At 49.7% G+C, this 20,470-nt stretch overlaps 2 long non-coding RNA genes across 2 annotated transcripts in view; both read left to right on the top strand.

Annotated features, from left to right (window-relative positions):
• LOC122456714 overlaps window positions 1–12,270 on the top strand; it is a 52,224-nt gene extending 39,954 nt beyond the window's left edge. The window contains exon 3 of the long non-coding RNA XR_006275738.1: window positions 12,165–12,270. This is a non-coding gene — a long non-coding RNA (uncharacterized LOC122456714). The remainder of the gene's footprint in view (window positions 1–12,164) is intronic.
• Window positions 12,271–12,922: 652 nt separating this feature from the next.
• LOC122456715 lies at window positions 12,923–16,771 on the top strand. The gene is made up of 2 exons (XR_006275739.1): window positions 12,923–12,977; window positions 16,036–16,771. It is a non-coding gene; the product is annotated as an uncharacterized LOC122456715 (long non-coding RNA).
• Window positions 16,772–20,470: the final 3,699 nt, after the last annotated feature.

The following is a 20,470-nucleotide window of genomic DNA, read 5'->3' as shown; positions in this document are numbered from 1 at the left end:
TGTCATTGCCCTGAGTGCGGATTGCTTGTGTGGGGAGAGATGACAAAGGCAGAAACCACTGGGCAGCAAACCCCCGAGGGAATCACTTTCTTCTAGCACTGAACAAGGAACTTTATCCAAATGGGGGAAATGGTGTTCTCCCCAGACCCGTGCACTCTCTGCGTCACTGTAGAGCTTCCACCAAGAGCCTTTCCCAGATCCCCCTTGCCTGGCTTCCTGCCACAGATTTAAAGAAACAGCCCATGCATCCGCATGTCTTACCCCCTCCTTTTCCCCTGTACTAACAGTCTTTAACAAGAATAAATATTTATTTAACAACAAATTATAGATCCAGATGAGTCGCTGGCTTTGCTGTTCAGCTACATCCGGTATCTTCTGGTCTTGGCAGGTTGATTCATTGGATTTATCAGAACCAAGCTGTAGACTCCTGCTCAGTCTGCTTAGACCTCTCCTCAGCAGTGTCATCGCCCTTCAATCAGGCCGCGGAGCTGCTACCAGAGTGATGTGGCAATTTGGCTGTTTGGAATCAGTGGTGCACCTTGAATCAGCTTGAACTATGTAGGATCTTGGGGACATGCCTATGTCCAGGGACAAGAGTTGTCCAGTATGTGTTCTCATCCAGTACTGTGTCTACTGGTTTCAGAAAGGATAAGTTGTGGATGTATTTCAATAATTGAAGGGAGGAACAAACCTGACACCTGTAAGATCTGATGTGTCTCAGCCTCCCTTCTTTCCTATAGGGCCATGCAGGACAAAGGGTGGTAGCATTGTCCTGAACCATCGACCCATAAGTCAGTGAGCTGGGTGTCGGCTCTGGTGATAGTGGAGAGAGGGCTTGGGAGTGCGAGTATACTACTACTTATCAGTATCTCTTGTGTCACTTATGGACCGATGAGGTGACCTGGCCCTAAACGACCAGCTGCTGATTATCAGCTGATGTGAAACAGATGTTCTGGTGGCTTTCCGGTCACAAAAGGGAAGTCAGATGATGTCCAGCAAAGAGCAGGCTCTAGGGAGTGGAGATGGCCGGTGGGCAGGTTCGTCCTGGGGGCCGGGGGTGGAAGCAGATGATTGGAGCAGGTGGTTGGCCGTAAGGGGCAGGGAACGGCCGGAGTGGGCCAGTTGTGGTTGTAGGGAGAAGCCTGTTTCTCACATTAATGCCAATTGATCTTACCTCATTGTGAGCACCTTGACCTGACAACTCATGTTTATAACAACTCTGGTCCCAGCTCCCCCTGCCACTTGTGATTAAACAACAAACTAGGTCTGATGTATTCCAAACCCTATGCTTAATAATCACTACGTGGCAGATGTAGGGATGTGTGCTCCTGCCTCCCCAGCTGTCAGGAGGGAGGGCCTGACTCACCTAGCCTTCTGCTGGTGCCTTAGAAGAGAGGACACCCTGTTAGAACAGTGAGCTCCAGCTGCACTGCGCAGCCCCCTCTCTGCTCTAAAGATTTGGCAGGGACCCTGCTGAATTGTGGCCGGTTTACTCCCTCTCTTCCTTTTCCCTGTCAGTTGACTCTCCACTTGCTGCTGAAGGCAGATACCAGGCTCCAGGGGGTTTGGAGGTGACAAATCTCCAAGGACAGCAAATAAAAGTTTCCCTTAGAGTAGCATAGGCTCTGAGGTTTGTGCTGGAGAAAATCCATCTCAAAGCAGCTGTTCTTTCTCCCTCCTGCTCCGCTCACTCTCTCTATCTCTGTCCTTTTGCTTGAATCTTCCTCATCAGACTTTAATGACGTTCCCAGTTACTGCCACTAATGAAGGACCATGACTTTCACTAACTGGCCAGCCGAGATGGATTCTTCATGATTGTCTAGATAGCCCGAGAGGGGCTGCGTGACAGCTCTCCTCCCAGGAGCTTTAAACAAATGCTCTTGTCTCTAATCGAGTTCCTTCCAGAATTAATGAAGCCCCGAGATCACTTTTATCTGCTGGAACAAGATGGAGCTGTTTCCAGAATCGAAGTCCCCCAGTGAACAATGAAATGGCTGATTCAGAGCTGGGGCTAGTGAAAATAAAAACAGGAGCATGTGGGGAGGGGCGGGAGGAGCAGGGGTTTGGCTGCCCCTTTTACAATCTAGGGTGGGTATCCCAAACGCAGCACTGAGGGACCCTTGCCCTCCATCTGACACTGATTTTTGTTTACTCTGTCAAGGACAAAGCAGGGAATAGAAAGAGGACAGAGTGCGTGAGATAGCTCAGTGCTTAGCCCAGCCAGCAGGAGGCACTGCAGGGAAGGGGGAGGAGGGAACACGGAAGTCTCTATTCCCAGCCAGCTGGAGCTGCTTCAGGACACACACAGGGCATTGCTCAGCATCTGTCCCAGCCAGCAGGAGGTGTTGCAGGGAAGGGGCAGATGGGGTTGCACTGGAGACAAAGCAGTCTTCACTCAGGCCAGCAGAGTAGAGCTGCCTGGTGACAGGCAGAGGCTGAGGGTCTGCTGTGTGGTGCTGAAAAGGGATATAGTTTTGTGTATTCTGCTTGGCTTTCTTCTTGCCTCCTTTCACCACCCTTCAACCTCCCATGGGGTGGGAGCGCTGCATATCTGAGACCCACTGGCCAGCTCCTCTCTCTCTGCCAGTGCAATGAGAAACCCTTCCCACTTTGCCCCACACCTCTGGCCAGAGCAGTGAGCTGAGTGCCAGTCGCTGAGAGCCCAGGGGTTAAGTGGAGCCAGGAATGATTCTCCCACTTGACGTTCAGCTCCTCACTCTGGCCATGGGTGACAGCAAGGAGGAGAGGAGAGGAGCGGCCTGGTGAAACGGCACACGCTGGCCTGAGCAGGTGCGGGAGGGCTGGGAGATTAGAGAGCTCTGTGGCACGTGGGAGTCTCAGGGTGGCTGGCAGAAGCAATGGCACAGACAGGGATAGACCAGCCTCTACAACACAAGAGACAGTCATCTCTTTCCCAGCCAGCAGAAGGCAGTGCAGAGAATGGGATGGAGGGAGCCACAGCCAATGCACCCAGTCCAGATGTGGAGTCAGATGCAATTGAATAATAGAAGGGCGTGCGGCCGTTGGTGGGTGCTTGGGGGTGAGGCATACGTGTATTTGCAAACTGCCCATGTTTGCTGGGCCATCTGGCTGGAGCTGACGACAGCCGAACCTCGGAACCTCCCCCTGGGTTTGCCTTGTGGTGGGATTGTTGAGTGGCCACTGCCCCGACAAGCAGTGGCGGAGGAGAGGTTTGCGTGACTGGCCCTGGGTATGAAAACAATGGCAGTGAGCGAGGCGCTGGCTAAGTCACTCCAGTGCGTTGGCTCCACTGCATTGAAGTATTTAGATAGAAATCTCAAAGCTGGAATGTAAATTGGAAGCAGATTTGGGCTAAGGGACTCGATGCAGATGTTAAAGGTATTTTGGCTGCGTAAAACAGAGAGAAGGGCATGAACGAATGGGCCTCTCCCTCCCCACGGCAAACGCATACTGGGCACAGCCGAGGTGGAGGACTGAACTATCTGAGGTGTGGTTCTTGCCTGTAGTCTATTCCCAGCCCCCTAGGTCTGTGTTCGCGTGAGAGGGGTGGGAGAAGGGTGTGGGACCTGTTGAAATGCTTGGAAGGGTTTTGGTGTGTGATTGGCTAGCTGGGAGCTGTGTCAAACAAAGGAGAAGTGCATGTTCACATGCGTGTGCTGGGTGTGTGCAATGAAGGGCGAGTGCCCAAGGCACTTGTGTGAGGGTGCCTGGGTGCTACATGTGGGTGGCACATGTGTGCAATGATGCCCTGATGACATATGTGCACAAGGCAGGTGTACAAGGGTCCCTGGGGCGTGTGTAAGGGTGGGATGTGCACAAGAGGTGTGAGTGCTTGGGTGGCACGTATGCATGTATGTGCGGGGTGCCTGTCTGAACATCCGGGTGGCAAATGTGAACATGGTGTAGGGTGGTGTGTGTCAGAGTAGCAGCCATGTTAGTCTGTATTCGCAAAAAAGAAAAGGAGTACTTGTGGCACCTTAGAGACTAACAAATTTATTTGAGCATAAGCCTGCCTGAGTGCCCAGGTAGTTTGTGTGCCCAGGCTTGATGTACACATGGTGCACGTGCTCGTGTGTCCAAGGGGGTGAGCCTTTGCTTTGCTTCCCCAGGAAAGCACCTCCTGTCTGGCGCTGTGCAGTTCGCTGGTCAGGCAGGGGATGGGGGTTTATTTCTGGACACTGCCTAATGCTTTGCCTTCCCCTCTGTTCACCGGGGGCTCTCAAGTGATTTCAGGCTACTCAGCTGCCCTGGGAAGGATGGTAGCATAGCTGTGTTCATGGTACAGAGGTCCAGGACTGGGCAGCCACTCCTCAAGGCTGTCTGGCTAACGGATGGGGAGGGGCAGGGGGTTTCCCACCAGCTCTGCCACAGCCCCAGAGAGGTGGGGAGCTGGGAGTCCAGTGGGGCAGGTGCTGCTGGGGCAAGGGCTGCTGGTTCTGTCACAGCCGGAGGGTGCGGGGGTGTTTCCTTTAGTCCCTTTGCTCTGACTCCAGAGGTGCACAACTGCATAGACTATTTATTCAGAGCCCTGTTTCTATGGCAACGTTCCATTGTGTGTGGGCTGATGGTGCGAGCCCTCGGTGGAGCCTCCTGGGGAGGGAAGGAAAAGCCTCCTGCTCATTGAGATGCACCTGACAGCACTGCGGGGCTGAGGGGAATCCTCTCTGCACAGGCTGGGAGGCAGGGAACCCCTGGCCCAGCATGGGCCTAGCGTCGCGGGGGAGCGGCAGAGCTGGAAAAGCCATCTGAGCCTCTGGAGTCTGTCTGCTCGCTGGCTGGGGTGGCCTGGTCTCCCCTGGCCAAAGCCATGGCAGAGGTTACACACATACCACCCTTGATCTCAGCCTGAATGGGAGATCCCCGTCCTGGGCTACTACGGCCCCCGGGCCCCCCAGCTCGTTCACAGTGATTATTACAAGTATCTCTCCCAGAGCAAATAATATGGAATTAAACACCCAGTCCCTGCGGCCCCCTAAGAGCGTCAGCCTATCTGTCAGCAGCTGTCTGTGATGGCGGAGGGGAGGGAAGGGGAGGGCTGTTATGTAAGACCCTGGCAACACGTGAACTCCCCTCTCTGGCTCCAGCCACTTTGCTTTCCCGAGAGCTGTGCTTGCCTGACCGCCCCATCCCAGCCTTGGCGGCCCGGGCCACTGGGACAGCGGAGCGGCCCCTTCCACTGGAACAAGGCCAGGTTTGCCCTGTGGGACTGTAAGGCAAGGATGAGGTCTAGCGGACTGTAGGGGCAATGGGGAAGGCCTAAGAGGTGCTCTACTAACAGAGGAAGGGGAAGGGCTGGGGGCTCTCAAAGGGCTGTAAGAGAAGGTCCTGGGGATGGATTCCAGGAGAGCTTTCCCAAGGAGGGCAAGGGAAGCTGTCAGAGGCCTTGCGAGGTGGAGGAGAAGGCTGCCTGCCCTTCCCTGTCTCCCCACTTGTCCTATATGGCTTACTTTGGGCCTGGGCTTCAGTGCAAACCAGAGGCTGGTTATTGGGGTGTTTCCTCAAGTGCATGGTTCAGCATAGTCCTTGGTATCATGTGACAACTGCCCCCCAATTCTTCACCTCTTGGGGCAGCGGCTCTCTGATACTGCACCCCTGCATGTGGGCTAGGGTAGCCAACTTGGTAATAGTTATAAACCGGACACTCCAGCAGGAATGCCGGAACCTCCCCTGCCCTGACCCCTGCCTCTTCCCCCCAGGCTCAGCCCCCATCCACTCCTCTTTCCCCTTTCCCCATGTCGCTCACTGCTTTTCCCCTCCACCCCCTTCCTGCCTGGGTCAGGAGGGACTCGCCTGCTTTGCCAGGGCTGGGAGCTGCAGCTGCCTGACTCAGGTAGGAGGCAGCCCTGGCTGAGAAAGGGGCTGGTGTAGGTGATGACCCAGTGCCTCCCTGCCTCCTCCACCTGCAGTAACAGGACTTTGGGTGTCCGGTAAGTACAGCTGACTGGACATTATCAGGTCCAGTTTTTGACCAGACTTTCAGGGTGAAAACCAGGCACCTGGCCACCTAATGTGGGGGTGACTAGGGACAGCGCTGCTACTCTGAGCGGGAGATGGATGATGCAGGAATACTGCAGAGAGGGGACAGAACCCATGTAGTGTCAGCACTTGTGCTTTCCAGGCCCACCTGCACAGGGAGGTGACTGGAGAAGGCATTGTCTGGCAGCCTCTCCCTTTGCTCCAGGACCCTGGCACAGGAACGGAGGCTGATGTTTGGGTTTGCACGTGTGCGGCAGACCCTGTATGATAGAAACATGCCAAGCTCGTCTTTGTCTCTGACTCTCAGTGGCAGTCTTAGCCCCATGCTACCCACATGCTCGTAAAGGACTCCGTGCATCCAGGCCCAGCTACCAGATTGCAACGGCTCCAGCATCAGAACCCTGGTTGGCTAGTGCTCCTCTCTCTGCAGCGTATAAACTATTCTCCCTGCTCCTTGCCACCCACCAAAGGCCTGGCGCCATCCAGGCCCCCGTCAGAGCGCCTTTCTTCCCCACTGTGTTTGTCAAGTCCTTGGCATTCTTGATAGGCTATGCCCCCAAAGCCTTTAGAATTGATGTGGTACTGTGGGAGGGTGGAGACTGGGTGGGTCGCAAGGTGGGGTTGGAGAGGGATGGAGCCCCATGTGTCTTTCTTCATCGAGGGTCCCACAAATGCTAGCGTCATCTCCCCCAGCCCCTTGGGATTGTTTCTTAGCAGAATGATGAAGGGGAAGGAGCAGACCGCAATGTGGCTGTTCCCTGGGAGGTGACTGATGAGCTGATGTAGCCTCTAGTTCCCAAATATAATTTACTCTGCAATTACTGCCTGCTTCCTACAAGGTGAGTGCCTGGGCGCGATGGAGATAGCATGGACCTGCCTGGGGTGGGGGGTGCATTTAAAAGCAATAGAACAAGCTGAGATCAAGAAATGGCTTCCCCATCCCTGTGTTGCAGGCCATTGCTTTGGGCACCATAGCTCTGAGTTATGAGCTGCAGGCCGGTGGGGAGGGAGCTGGGGGCAAATATTGAAGGAACTGTGCCTCCAGGCTCAGAGTTCTCTAGCCTCTGGGCAATCTGGAGTGAGCAGTAAGAATCTCAGGTGCTCCCTGCAGGAAATCTGTACTGGGCTGGGTATCAGAGAGGAGTTTCTGAGCTGTGGCTGACGCAGCCTTCTAACAGCCTGTCCTGTAACAATGTGCCTCGCAGATTGACTGCTGATAGCATGTACATGGATTGACATGGGGGGGATGTATGTGTGTGAATGAACATGCATGTATGTGAATGGGGGGGTATAGATGGAGGGCTTTAGTTTAGCATCCAATTTCCTCAGCTCATGTCTGCAGCCCTGTCCCACCGGACCCACCTCAGCCCCCTAATCCCAATCTTCATAGCCACAGGCTGAGCCCAGAGGGAGCCTATTTGCAGAGCTGCACCGTCTCAGGGTTTAGCACTTCCAAGCCTTATGCTGAGTTCCTTTCCCTGCTCTGCTGTGCGGCAAGAGGACGGAAATGGGGCTAATGCAGTTTCATCCTTCTGAGGGCATGGGGGAACAACCTAAGGCCCACCCTTGTGATTGTAACAGCCAAGATAGAAATCCATTTTTCCTTGCTCTAACCCATGGTAATTTGTGGAGTCCTCCCTGAATCAGCATGTCTTGGTCCCATCACCTCAGGGCTGTGAGCTGCAGATGGAGACAGGGAACTGATGCATGTAGTGCTGGAGAAGAGCTGGGCTTTAGCAGGTGAGCCTAGGGTTGCCAACCCTCCAGGATTGTCCTGGAGTCTCCAGGAATTAAAGATTAATCTTTAATTAAAGATTATGTTATGTGAAACCTCCAGGAATATGTCCAATCCAAATTAGCAACCCTAGCCTGGCTGATAGCAGGTGGCATGTACAAAGGGGCGTGTGTGTATATATGGGGGTGGCTTGTCTCCCCCATTGTCTAGATCCCTAGTGCCTCTATCACACAACTATCTAGACACATTGGGTGGGATTCACATGTCTTGTCCAGTGGTAGATTACTCACTGTTTTTTCTGTGCTGCTGGGGCCGGGGGGGGCTCCTCCTCTCCCCAGTCAACTGAAGCTATGTCTGTCCTGGCAATTTTGGGCAAGTTTCCCACCATGCACTGCCACCAGTGCAGTATCTCCCCTAGCGGTAGCAATGGAGGGAGCGCTAGTGTAGACCAGATTCAGGTAAATCTCTGTGTCATCTAAACATCCTCAGACAGTTCTAGAGAAGACCAGGGCCAGCTTTAGCACAGGTTCATGGGTTCCATTGCACCCACAGAATTCAGGAAACCACGGGAGCAACATGCATTTCTCTAAGCCATCTGTCAGGGATCGTCTAGATATACTTGCTCCTTCCTAGCTCAAGGGGCTGGTCTAGCTGAGCTCTCCAGGTCCTTTCCAGCCCTAAATTTTATGACTCTGTGATGAATTCTGGTAGCATTTGGTGCTTTGGAGGTAGGAAAGGGGAGTCGTGATTCAGATGCAGGGGAGTTGTATTGTCTACCTGTGCTCTGTTTGAGCAGGCTTTCCCCATGTGGACAGAACCTTATTTTAAAGCTTTGCTGCGTCCCTGTGGAGAACCTTCTGCTTAGAGAGAGTGCACAGAACCAATCCCTAGTGCAACTCCAGTGAGGTCAATGTTACGATCCGTAAGGGACTCAGTGGAGTTCCAGAAGGGATGCATTGGGTCTAATATGTTTTCTGCTTCATGTCTGTCTCTCTCTTTCCCTGGGGTTTTTACTACTAGGCTCTTTCGTGTTAAAAATAAACACAAACCATGATTTTTTTTCTTTGGTGTTTCTCTGCTTGTTCCCCATCTGGCATCACAATTGTCTGTGTGATCACGGTGATCATGGAAGATTGTGACTGCATGTGAGGAATAAGCAACAGCAGCAGGAAGCCCAGGGGGAGACTCAGGAAACAAGGATCCTGTTCTCCTGCAGATGTCCCTCATCAGAGGGAACAGATGAGCATGAGAAGGGGAGGTAGGAAGGGCTTCCCACTTGTCATATGGTGGGAAACTCTCCAGAAATGGCAATCTTTGCCCATCTCATGTAGCCCTGTTCGTGCCAGCAGATTTCATTGTCTCTATGGCTTTTCTCAGGGTCACCTAAAGGAAAGAAACCAGCTATTAAAAGAATGTTTTTCTATATACAAACAAAAAAAAAAACAAAAACAAACTGCTCAGCTTATACAACAACCAAACTCCTAGAAGGCTCTTTCCATAGCTTTCTCCCAGGCCCCTCTCCCTTGTCTGTCTGTCTCTCTCTCTCTCTCTGTTTTATACTGCTGTCCATCACCATGGTATCTGAGCTTCTGTGTACAATCAATAGCAATAGTGAATTCCCTAGTGGGACTTCATGGAATCTCTGGCACTCTATTTGAGGTAGGGTTGGAAAAGAAGGGGGTGGCATAACAAGAAAAGGCTGCTCTTCATACAGTTAGTTGGCTCCCAACCCAAAAGCCACATACATCTCCCAATTAATAGAGCTGGTTGCAAAATATTTGTGGCAAATCCCAATATTTCAGCATTTGTTTTCATCGTGCCTCAGAATGAAAAAAGGAAATATCAACATTTTTTCCAGAAAGAAATATTCCAAAAAGATGTCCATTAGCAAATGTCAAAATGATAAACTGACATTTTCAATGTCAACAAAAAGTTTCATTAGTAAATGAACGATTTTGTCTTGAATCAACATTTTGACTGAAAATAGGGACATTTGCAATGAACATTTTCATTTTGAATCCAAATGTTTTGTTTCATTTGGAAACGTTGAACTGAAACAAAATCTTTTGTTTTGATTTTCCCCAATCAAAATAAAAAAAAAATCATCAAAAGTGACATTTGCCCAGGGAAAATTTGGACAGATTCACATTTTTTATAGAAAAATGTTTCAAGCAAAAAAAATATTGACCAGATCAAATTTTTAAACAACCTGAATCACACCAAGGATGCACTGTATCTCTTACTCTTGTATTTTAGCAAGCACATTATTCCCATACACATGATCTACTGCTTTTCCAAGAGGGGATGCATTGTTACAGCATGCCAGAGCAGCACTCTCCCTTCTCAACAGAATGCCTTTCTCCAAAGGCATGAGCAGGTCTTTTAAACAAGCTTCAATTGGGTAAAACCTAAATCAGAACCGATTTGGATTGGCCATTCTGGATTAAGAATTGGGATTTTGATAGGATCCAATTCCATTGCAGAATCTGGAGACCTGAAATTACCTTGGGAAAAACTTACACCCATTTCTCTTGAACCGGATGAGGCTTTTACGGGTCTTGCATGTTTGGGACCTAGATCAACCAGAATGTGTTTTCAGTCTAATCTGGACATGTGTAGCCTTGCTATTTGGCACCCTGGTTTGTATGCATCTAGTTGGTGTCCCAGGTACCACGATCACTATCTGTTTGGGTTTTCACCCACTGCTGGCCTCCCATTGGAGAGGAAGGGGCTAGGAGAGCTGTGGAGATGGCCTGCTCATCTCTGGGGCATCTTTACACTTAGAAGTGACTCCTACCAATGACTAAAGACTGACACTGTTTGGGCACTGAAGGTCGTTTCCTCCAGTTTTCACACCAGAATAGTTGGTGCCCAGGATGTTGGACTTTGAATCAAAGAAGGGGAAAAATTGAGGAGGACATCTGGCTTCCATGTAGGATATGGAAAATGCATCAGTGGGAGAACAGAACCTGTCCACGGTTGGATCTTAAACCTGGGACCAGGTCTCGTGTCACTGCTGAATGGGTGTCTCCTAGACCTTCCACAGCAAATATGGAGGGGGGAACCAAATACTCAGCTAGTGTAAATTGGTGCGACTCCACTGCAGCCGATAGATCAACACCAGTTTACACCAGCCTAGGCTCTTGCTAAAGTCTGTGCTGTCTCTATGCACTTTCCTTAGTGTTTCCATTGCCTCTCGCTACAGGGACGAGTGCACACAAATGTACCACACCTCTGCTTTGAAGATGCCTTGCACTTAATTATTTCTAATTGGCCTGTCACTGAAGAATGAAGGCAACTCTGACAATGTTATCTGACAGGTGTCACTTCATTGTTCTCCGCAAGTTTATTATCCCCTCCTCCCCCAGGATTGTGCATTGTGAAGTTCAGATTGCTCCCCTTCATTTGTTGCCGTTTATCTATAATTTAGAATGGTTTTTAGTTATATTATAATTGAGTTTCATGTGTCACAGCATGTCTCAAACAGAAAATATAAATATTTAATAGGCTCCACTAGTAATAAAGATTTGCATTTGCCTCCCTTTGGCTCCCAGCGCATGAATATTCTGCATCATGCTCCATGGGTATTAACTTCATTCAGATTTATCCCCGGTTATGCAATGTGATGTTCATGACAGATCGGAAATCAGATTTTTTTAAAAAAAAACACAACAGTTAATGCCATTGTGGGTAGGAAAGCCACTGAAAACAGAGCTTCTGGGGCCACCAGTGTGTTGTCGAATGCAGCTCAGGTCTAACCAGCTTGGTGCAGGCAGCCTCTGGCACCTTGTCTACACTAGATCTCCTACTGGTTTAGCTCCAGCAATGGTAGGAAATCTGCGGGGCGGGGGAGAAGCAAGGGGACAAGGAGACAAGGTCTCTAAGTAACACTCCCTTTTAAAGTGGAGAACCTACAAACCTCAGCAGCACTTAATTAGCTCCCAGCCACAGTATCAAGATGAGCTGCCTCTGAATCCTGGCTGAGAACTGACCCCTGAAAGTTGGCTGGTCTCTGCAGGGGATATGACTCAAGTGGAGCATGTCAGGGCTTTGGAGCCCTCTTCAGGGGTGTCAGAACTTCAGTACACCCTGGCACGGACCTCCAGGAAGAGAAGGAAACATAAGCCGTGTTCCTGACTGACAAGAAAAGTGCTCGGAGGGTGGGTGAGTGTGCTGTGGGAGAAGCAATAGACTACAAAGAAACAACGCAGCACAGCGGGTCAGGCCAAGGCTTAGGCTGACCATTAAACAGGGTCAGCTCCAGGCACCAGCTTTCCAAGCAGGTGCTTGGGGAGGCAGTCTGTGGCCCGCGGCGGCAATTCGGCAGCTGCCCCACTGCTCTTCCCGCCACGGCAGCTTTTGGGGCAGCAAAATTGGTAGAGCCACCCCTGCCATTAAAATAGCCTGTCTCAGGTGAGCAGGAATATATCACACTACAGATAAACTTCGCACCATGCTTCGTTCCTAACAGAGAGGGAGAGAGACTGCTCCAAGCCCCTGGAAAGATGGGCAGAGGTGGGGCCTGCAGCTGGAAAATGCTGACTGGCAAAGTCTGGCACCAACCAAGTGAGGGAAGATTTCCTATCTCTTCTTTGTTGGAAGGGCAAGAGCATACTGTGGGCACCGAAAAGGTCCCTGCCACCTGATTGCATTCAAAACAACAGCCGCCACCAGCCAGCCAGGGTGAAGGGGGTGGGGGTGGGGGTGGAGGGGGCAGGATTCTGTAGAATGGGTCAGTTGTAGCCGGGCTGCAGCTGTTTGAACAAGCTGAAGCCCTGAGAGCTCACTGCCATGTAATTCAGCTAGCAAAGATTTATGATCATCCAAAATGGATGAGACTAGAGCAAAGTCCACCACCCCACTGTCTCTGACATGCTTCCTTCTGGCTGCGCTTTCCCACTCACTGAGCAAGGCTCCAACAGCTGACGTGGGGTAGTCACTGATGTGTAGTAAATGGTGTGACCCCCATTAACACCAACAGGGGATCTGGCCCATTGACTTCAGTGGAGCTATGCTGATTTACACCATGTGTTGACCTAACCCTAGCTTTGAGTGGAGCATGTGGAGTATGGATGAGACCTCTCAGTGGTCTGCTTGGTGAGAAGTTAACGGAACACAAGGTGGTGGTTGTGAACACAACACACAGACGCCACTTTTCAGCCTTGCTCACGTTCAGTGACAAATGATTCTGAGCCACTCAGTTGAGTTCCTTTGCCCGATGTGCTGCAGTAAAGATGAAGCTGAAGACTCAGGCCTGGACAAGAGGAATAGTCAAGTAGTGAAGGTAAGACAATGGCATATTATACTGTGACTAGCTGGGGACCTGTCAAACGACAGGCGACATCTCAAGCACACGTCATGTGCCGTTATTTTGCGTGCATCTCTGCATGGCAGTGCCCAGACCAGTACATGGTGGTTGTGTATTTGAGTGGTTGCTCCTTTCCACCTTTTCAGCAGCAACTTGAGTTAGTAATGACAAGAAAATCCAATTCCAGCTATTTCCACCAAAAGCAGGAAATAGAACAGGGGTGTGGTAGAGAACTCCAACATCCCAAGCTGCCCTATGACTTTCTTCACTCAGGTGAAGTTAACCAACTCCTTGCCAGTAAGGAATCCTCATGATCTGCCCACCATAATAGTTGGTCACCAGCTAACAGAGATGGAAAAACCAAAGCCACATTCAACATCTGCAGCTCACAAGCTTCTGAATGGCACATGACAAGGCGGAGGAGGGAAATTGTTTCTCAACGGACAATCGGATAGATATACATTTTATTGTAAGTATGGTGGAAAAAATTAAGCAAGAGGCAGCATATAATTTGAGAGCAGTAATGGGCCTGAGGAACAGCCTAATGTATCTGAAAAGGGTGAACAAAGCAAGACGTAAAAATATCTGTTTTTTCTAAAGATGTCCATCACCATGGTATCTAGATGCTGTATAGCCCTAAGACGAATTCAGCAATGTTAAAACACAAGTACTCCTAATAGATGATCAAGACACCTCACTGGGACCTCTTGGTCTAGGGTTTCTAAGGCAGCTCATAGAGCCAGGGATACCAATGAAGATGCTGAGCTTTGCTGGCCAGGAGAAATCCAGACAATATCAGTATTGTGGCCTAATCCAACCCCTGCCTGACACCGATCACATTCCTCATCTTGTAAATAAGTCATGAGCTGCTCAGGAACAGCCTTTCCAGGGCCCTTCGCCAGGAGTGACGAGACAGACGCTGGGATGGAAATTAGCAGAATCGTCAAGTGAGAAAATTGGCTTTTCCAAGGCAGGAATAACAACTGCAGTCTCGGAGGGCACTTGGAACAGCCCCAGAAGTCAAAGAGAAGCTTATGTTTGCATAATGATCAATCCAATAGAGTCGGCAACTCTTTTTTATGAGCCATTCAAGGCAGGAGTCCAAAGAACAGGTGGCAGGTGGTTGAGCACATCTGTTGAAACACTGACATAGTCAAATAAAACAATGAAAAAACAGAACTCAGAACAAAAAGGAACAACGAAGGCAGCTCCTTGGTCGGCCAGCGGGGGCTCCTGTTTATGCAGCTGATGCAACAAGCACCTGACTTTTGATCCAGTCCAGTGTCTCCTACAGGCTGAGCCTATTTCTGAAACACAGGTGGCTCAATGGGCAGCTTAACTGTGCGATTTAGTGTGGCACAACGGGCCAGGTGCATTTGGGGCTCATTTTATTTTGACCTTCCAATGAAGCAGAGTGGGTGCCACTGCTGGAGGCAGGATACCAGACTTGATGGACTGGCTGGTTTGATCTGTTATGGCAAATCCTACATTCTGTTCTCTCCTGCAGATTTCAGTGCCTATTTCTTTGCCCAGATTGTAAGTATTACCAGCATTTGGCCTGCTCTCTGCTCCAGAGCAGCAAGAGCAGTGGTTCTCATCCATTACTACTTCTATGGCCCCAAGGATGTCACATGGGCCGCAGCTCTATGCTGATTGAGCCGCAAGCGCCCCATGGGCCACAGGTTGAGAACCACTGAGCTAGAGACTCTAGTAAAAAGAAAAGGAGTACTTGTGGCACCTTAGAGACTAACAAATTTATTTGAGCATAAGCTTTCGTGAGCTACAGCTCACTTCATCGGATGCATTCGGTGGAATGCACAAGTGCCACAAGTACTCCTTTTCTTTTTGCGAATACAGACTAACACGGCTGCTACTCTGAAAAGAGACTCTAGTGGAGTCCATTTTCTGCTGAAATACAGTCTGGACTGTCTCCCATTCAGCTGCTGAACTGAGGGGAGAACAGACAAGGGCTTAGGGCTGAATAAAATGTTAAAAGCCTGGAAAAGAGTCATTAGCGTCTTACGGCCCAGAAACTAGGTGACTAAACTCAAATGCCAGGCGTTTTCTGTAATCAGACATGCTTTGCTTCCACAAAGAGAGAAAAGAACCAGAAATTAAATAGTTCCCCCCCACTTTCAGTTCTGCTGTACCAGGAGCGTCTGTAAAGCCAGAGCGATAGCACTGAGCTAGGGAGAGAGCAGGGACAAGGGAGGGAGAACCACACCATTAGCAGCTGTCAGTGCTTGTTATGTCTGATTTGGCACATACAGTAAATACAACCAGAAGCTAATGGGGGAGGGGGGGTTAATTGAACCAAAGGATCGATATCAAACATTTCCAGTGATTGCTCCAGACTTGCACATAGACTGGAATGAAGCCTAGTTTGATGCAGGAGCTCCTCAAGCTCCAGCTAATATGCAGCCAATGATGTTTTCTGATGTGCCCTCCCCGCATCTGCTGAAGGTTCTCCAGTTGCAGGCATGTCAGAAATCAGAGATACCTATTAAAATAAAAGTGCCACCCAGAACCAACTGGACCAGGTTTGCCATTGGATAAGGCTACCTAGAACTGTTTTGTTTTTATTACAAGACAAAGCTCTATAGAACAACCTGTTCTTGAACCACAGACCTATCGACCGGGTTCTACACACCTGACAACTAGCCAGCACTGGCTGCTATGACTGTCAGTTACTCAGTGTGCTATGAGGATACACAACCATCTTTCTGGTCTCACCCACCTCCTGAAAGTGTGCATTAGTCAAATCCTCAGCTGGAGTAAATTGGCATAGCTCCATTGAACTTTGCCATGTCTGGGCGGGGGGCGGGCTGTTGCAGCTGGTTTTAGGGTGTGGACTCTGTTCAGGTTTCTCTGGATTTGTCATGGAATTCCTTCTTGTTCCATGTGGGTCTGGAGCCAATCAATTCCCTCACAGGTGTTTTAAGTTTCCTGTAAGTTGGTTCCAGGTGATCTCATGTGGTTTGGGGATTTGAAATACTACTCTAGGTGCTCCTATTTTTCCCTTTTTACCAGCTAGAGAGTCCAGAGGGATTCACATCCAGGAAAGAAAAGGCTCTGAGTCAAAGCAGAGTCCAAGGTTTGGCTGAACCACTTCACATCTTCCTCTCAATTTCCTCCGAGACTGAACAGACACAACAAACGGCACTGGGAAGGTGGGACTCCCTGTTCCACTGGAATCCTTGGGCAGGGGGTTGTTTCCAAATTCCTGGCTGGATCTGCACTCCAGATCCATTCCCTCCAGCAAGGGAAAGTGTCACATTTCCACAGATATTACCAAATACTTTTGTTACCTTTAAAAAAACCAACGGAATGTGACCATTATAGGAGAGCAAGAACAGCTCTCCTAGGGGCCTATAGGGTTCCTGCCTCTGCTGCATGGCAGGGAGGTACAAAAGCCCTAATCTTGTTTGGCAGCTGGGGCTTTTAGTGAGCAGCTTTGCTTTGAGAAGAGAAATAACGGACCTGGAATGCTGATCCCTTCTCTCTGCCACCCCAGGCACCTATGACTGCTGTGGGATGCATCCAGAGCAATTAGCAGTAGCATCACGCTCCTGGGCAGGGCTGATGGATAACCTAGGGTGGAACCTCCAATGACCATTCCCTTTAGTGTTGGATACCAGGCTGGTGAATCCATAGACTGTTGCACAGTCTATTGTAGGAGTTAGGAGCTGCCAAGTGGGGGTGAGTGACAGAAAAAAACCCAGCCTTCTCTGCACAGCTGGGATTTTCAGCATCTCTTTTTGCTTCTGCCTCACTGTATCATGGCACGTGTGGAGACATGCAGACAGACTTACTATTGTAGAGTAAACTCTGCCATGTGCAGAGCACTAGCACCAGGGTTATACACCACTTCAACCCCACTGAAGCCCTCCTGCTGGCTCTCTGCTCAGAGGGTAATTTCACCCACTCTGCATACCCATATAGAGCCAGGAGGTTGCCCATCCTTTCCAACCCACATTTAACTTTCCTCTCCTTCAGCCTTTTAATGACATATATTTCTATAGAAGGACCCTGATTCTGGCCCCTTATCAATGGAATTGCCTCTACAAAGGTAAAATAAAGATTCTACACAGTATTATTTGTATTGAAGTAGGATCTAGAGATCCCTGTCAGGGCTCAGGGACCCATTGTGCCAGGTGCTGGACACTGCTGGTCCCTGTCCCAGAGCTTCCAAACAAAGTAAAAGCTGCCACTTCAGTTGCTTAGTCCTCACTGAAAGCATCTCCCTGACATGTTAATTCTCTTTCATCCCCTGCCTGCCTGTCTAGCCTAAATCCACTGTTAGACACACTTCCAACTCTGTACTGAGCACCATTTAAGCATTTGCTTTTGTATTTCTAGTCAAAGCTGTAACCCACCGCCAGCTCCACTGTGTCATGAGTCTGCACATTATAAACACAGAAGGAAAAGTTGTTCCTGTGTTTCCAAGGGAATTCATTAAGGTGATTATGATTCATGCTTTGGAAGATACAGGGTTGGGTTGTGCAATTCAGCTGAATGATGTTGAAGCAGCTCAAAATCTCAGTGCAAACAGGTGCATCACCACCTTGGCTTCTGGAAAACAAACCTTTGAGTCATGAATCGTTGGAGCAAGGGAGCAAGCCAGAAATTAAACACAAATGCATGTCTCAATAGCTGACCTGATGGAATGTGGACTGTGTTTGCCTTTAATGCAGAGTCCATCCGTTCACCCCTCATTTCCTCTACAGATACATCCTCTTTCTTTCTTGCACGTGCATTTTTCTCACTTACACACACACTTTCTCTCTCTTACACACATACACACACACACATGAGTTTTCTCAGGATTGGTTCATATCTGAGCCAGACTGAAGTGAAAAGTGTCACCTTGATTCTTCTATATCATAAAGCCGTAGCAAGCTGCTGAAAACTCAAAGTGCTGTTTTAATTATGTGCAACGAGAAAAAGCATTTTGAAGCTTGGAAGGAGGCTAATGACAGGATTGCCAGGATATTTTCAGTGGTAGAAGCCCAGGCTCCAGCTGCATGTGTGTTTAAAAGGCAAAATGTCAGGTTTGTCTATAGAATAATAACTAATACCCTATATACAATGACATCCCTGTCCACCTCAATGCTGGGGTAGTGATTTAGAGGCACTTTGCCTGTGTGAAATGAGAACATCTGCTCTCTGCTGGAAAGAGAAGGAAGATCTTCTCATCAGCATTAAATTTAAATGAGCCATCGTTCATTTGCATATTTCTGTGGCGCTCTATTTCTGTAAACGGGTAACTTGGGACTGAACATGTCGACCGAGGTGCAGGAAGCATGTTCCCCTACACTGGATTTTTAAAAGCAATAAAATAATACTTAGAAGAATCCATCCATTCAGATAAGTTTATTTCAGTCCCCATCGAGCAAAGGTCTGCCTATCTCTGTGACCCCATCACAATCTCAGCACCTCCCAAGCATCACTATATTTATCTTCCCATCACCCCTGGATGGGGTGGGGGAAGTGCTGGTCCTCTCATTTTATAGATGAGGGTGCAGCGAGATGAGGGGACCTGCTCGGGGTCACACAGAGAGTCTATGGCAGCAGAGGCAGGATTTGAATCCAGATCTCCTGAGGCCAAGACCAGTGCCATCCTTCCCATTGGAACTGGTCCAGTATGGGAACAAAGTAACTCCACCAAAGATTCAATGGACCAAATTTTTCTCTCTTTACACCTGTGGAACCCCATTATGTGTCGCTGGAGCAGCCCTGGGTCATTTTTTGCAGAACCCAGACTGAATGTCCCTTCCATAATCCTCTCTTTAATGAGGAGAGGAGGAAGCTCACTCTCAAGCAGGATTGATGTCCATTGGGAACAGCATGGGTAAGGCCCAAGACCGATGACCATTGAGATTGACCCCTGTTCTTTCCCTAGATGAGGCTCCTTTCTGGTCATGCCCAAGAGATGGCACCGGAGCATCCAGCATTTCTCCCCCAGCTCTTAACATAGAAGGACGAGGCAACTCAGGAAAAGAGGGTTTGATCCTGCACCTTTACTCATTGGGAAATGCCATTGACTTCAAAGAATTTGTCATGTTGAGTAAGGACTACTTGTGTCAGCAAGGCCTAACAATTCAGTATCTTAGGCTCAGCTCCTCAGAAGGTATTTAGGCACCTGATGCTCAAAATAAATGGGAATTAGGCACCCAAATACCTCTGAGGATCTGGAGCTTAGGGTTCAATCGTCCTAAGTGTGTCAATCTGCCTTCCAGCTTCCCCTTGCTCCGAGGGGGAAGTACCCTGCCCGAGGTCTGTATCCAGTGCAAGGCACTTGTCCTGGCACATTGGTGTAGTGACACTATCCAGCATGTTGGGGGCATGGAGCCAAGGCTCCATCCACTCCTTGCCATATCCCACCCTGGGGGAGCACAGACATATCAGCCCCATGCAGGCTGCTGTCCTGGAAGCACTGTTACACCGTGATCTGGGTGTGCAGCCCAAGGGAGTCAGAGCATCCCGCAAACTGGCTGTCCATGGGCGATGAACTGAATGGGGAAAAGGGCACCGAAAGGGTGCCATGAATAGTGACTGAGGATATTTGAGAGAACTTGGAACCCAGACAAAAATTTCCCCATGTAAACCTCAGCGCTCAGCCTTGTGCAGGTGTCTGGCCATTTGATTGGCCCTTGGGAGGGAAATGTAAACAGAGCTGGAGCGAGTTGCGGGTGGTTTTCTTTTTTTTTTTTTTTCCTGACGCTTTCTGTGAATTAGAAATGGTTTTAAAATCCAAATGAGGCCAGAGAGAGTGCGAAGGAGGGCACCACCATCAACCGAGCTGATATTTAAATCTAGGCCCCAGGGCACAGGGGAGGGGGTAGGATGGGGAAAGAGGCAGGCGAAGAAAAATACAGGGAGGCAGAGCCTGGAGGTGTTGGCTTGTGTGAGAATATGCAAGTACAGACCTGTCCTTGCCTGCCAAAGCCTCTGCAAGTGTGAAGACGCCTCTGTATGTAGAGCAGACCCACAGAGCTAGATTCATCCCTGCGCGGATGCTAAGGCAGACACAGAGAGGAGGCATCTTGGGCCTCTCCCCTAATCAGGGGCTGCAGGGACTGTGTCTGCTTCTGGCCCAGGCTGGGGCCGCTCTCACGACTGCCCCAAGCTATACTGCAGCACCAATGGCCCTGGCTACGTCTCCTTCTTCCCCAGTCCTGCCTCTGTCTTCCCCAAAGTGCTGTAGCAGCGGTGCAGAACTGGCACCTGGGCATTGGGTTATCCTGTTCTGGGGGCATTCCCAGTAGAGGGGGCCCTTCCCCCTCCCTGCAGCAGGGCCACAATGAATAGGTCCCACACTGTCTACTTGCTGGGCACGTATCAGTAAGGGTGAGTCTTCAGCTGGAGTTTCTGCTGAGTCCCTTCCCTCCCCAGCTCAGAGCAATCTTCTGAGCTCTGACTCTGCAATCTGCAAATGGAGTTCAACGTGGTCCACATGATTTTTAATT

Source organism: Dermochelys coriacea, chromosome 14 (assembly GCF_009764565.3).
Source record: "Dermochelys coriacea isolate rDerCor1 chromosome 14, rDerCor1.pri.v4, whole genome shotgun sequence".
Taxonomy (NCBI): domain Eukaryota; kingdom Metazoa; phylum Chordata; order Testudines; family Dermochelyidae; genus Dermochelys; species Dermochelys coriacea.
This window is presented reverse-complemented; position numbering and strand designations above follow the sequence as displayed.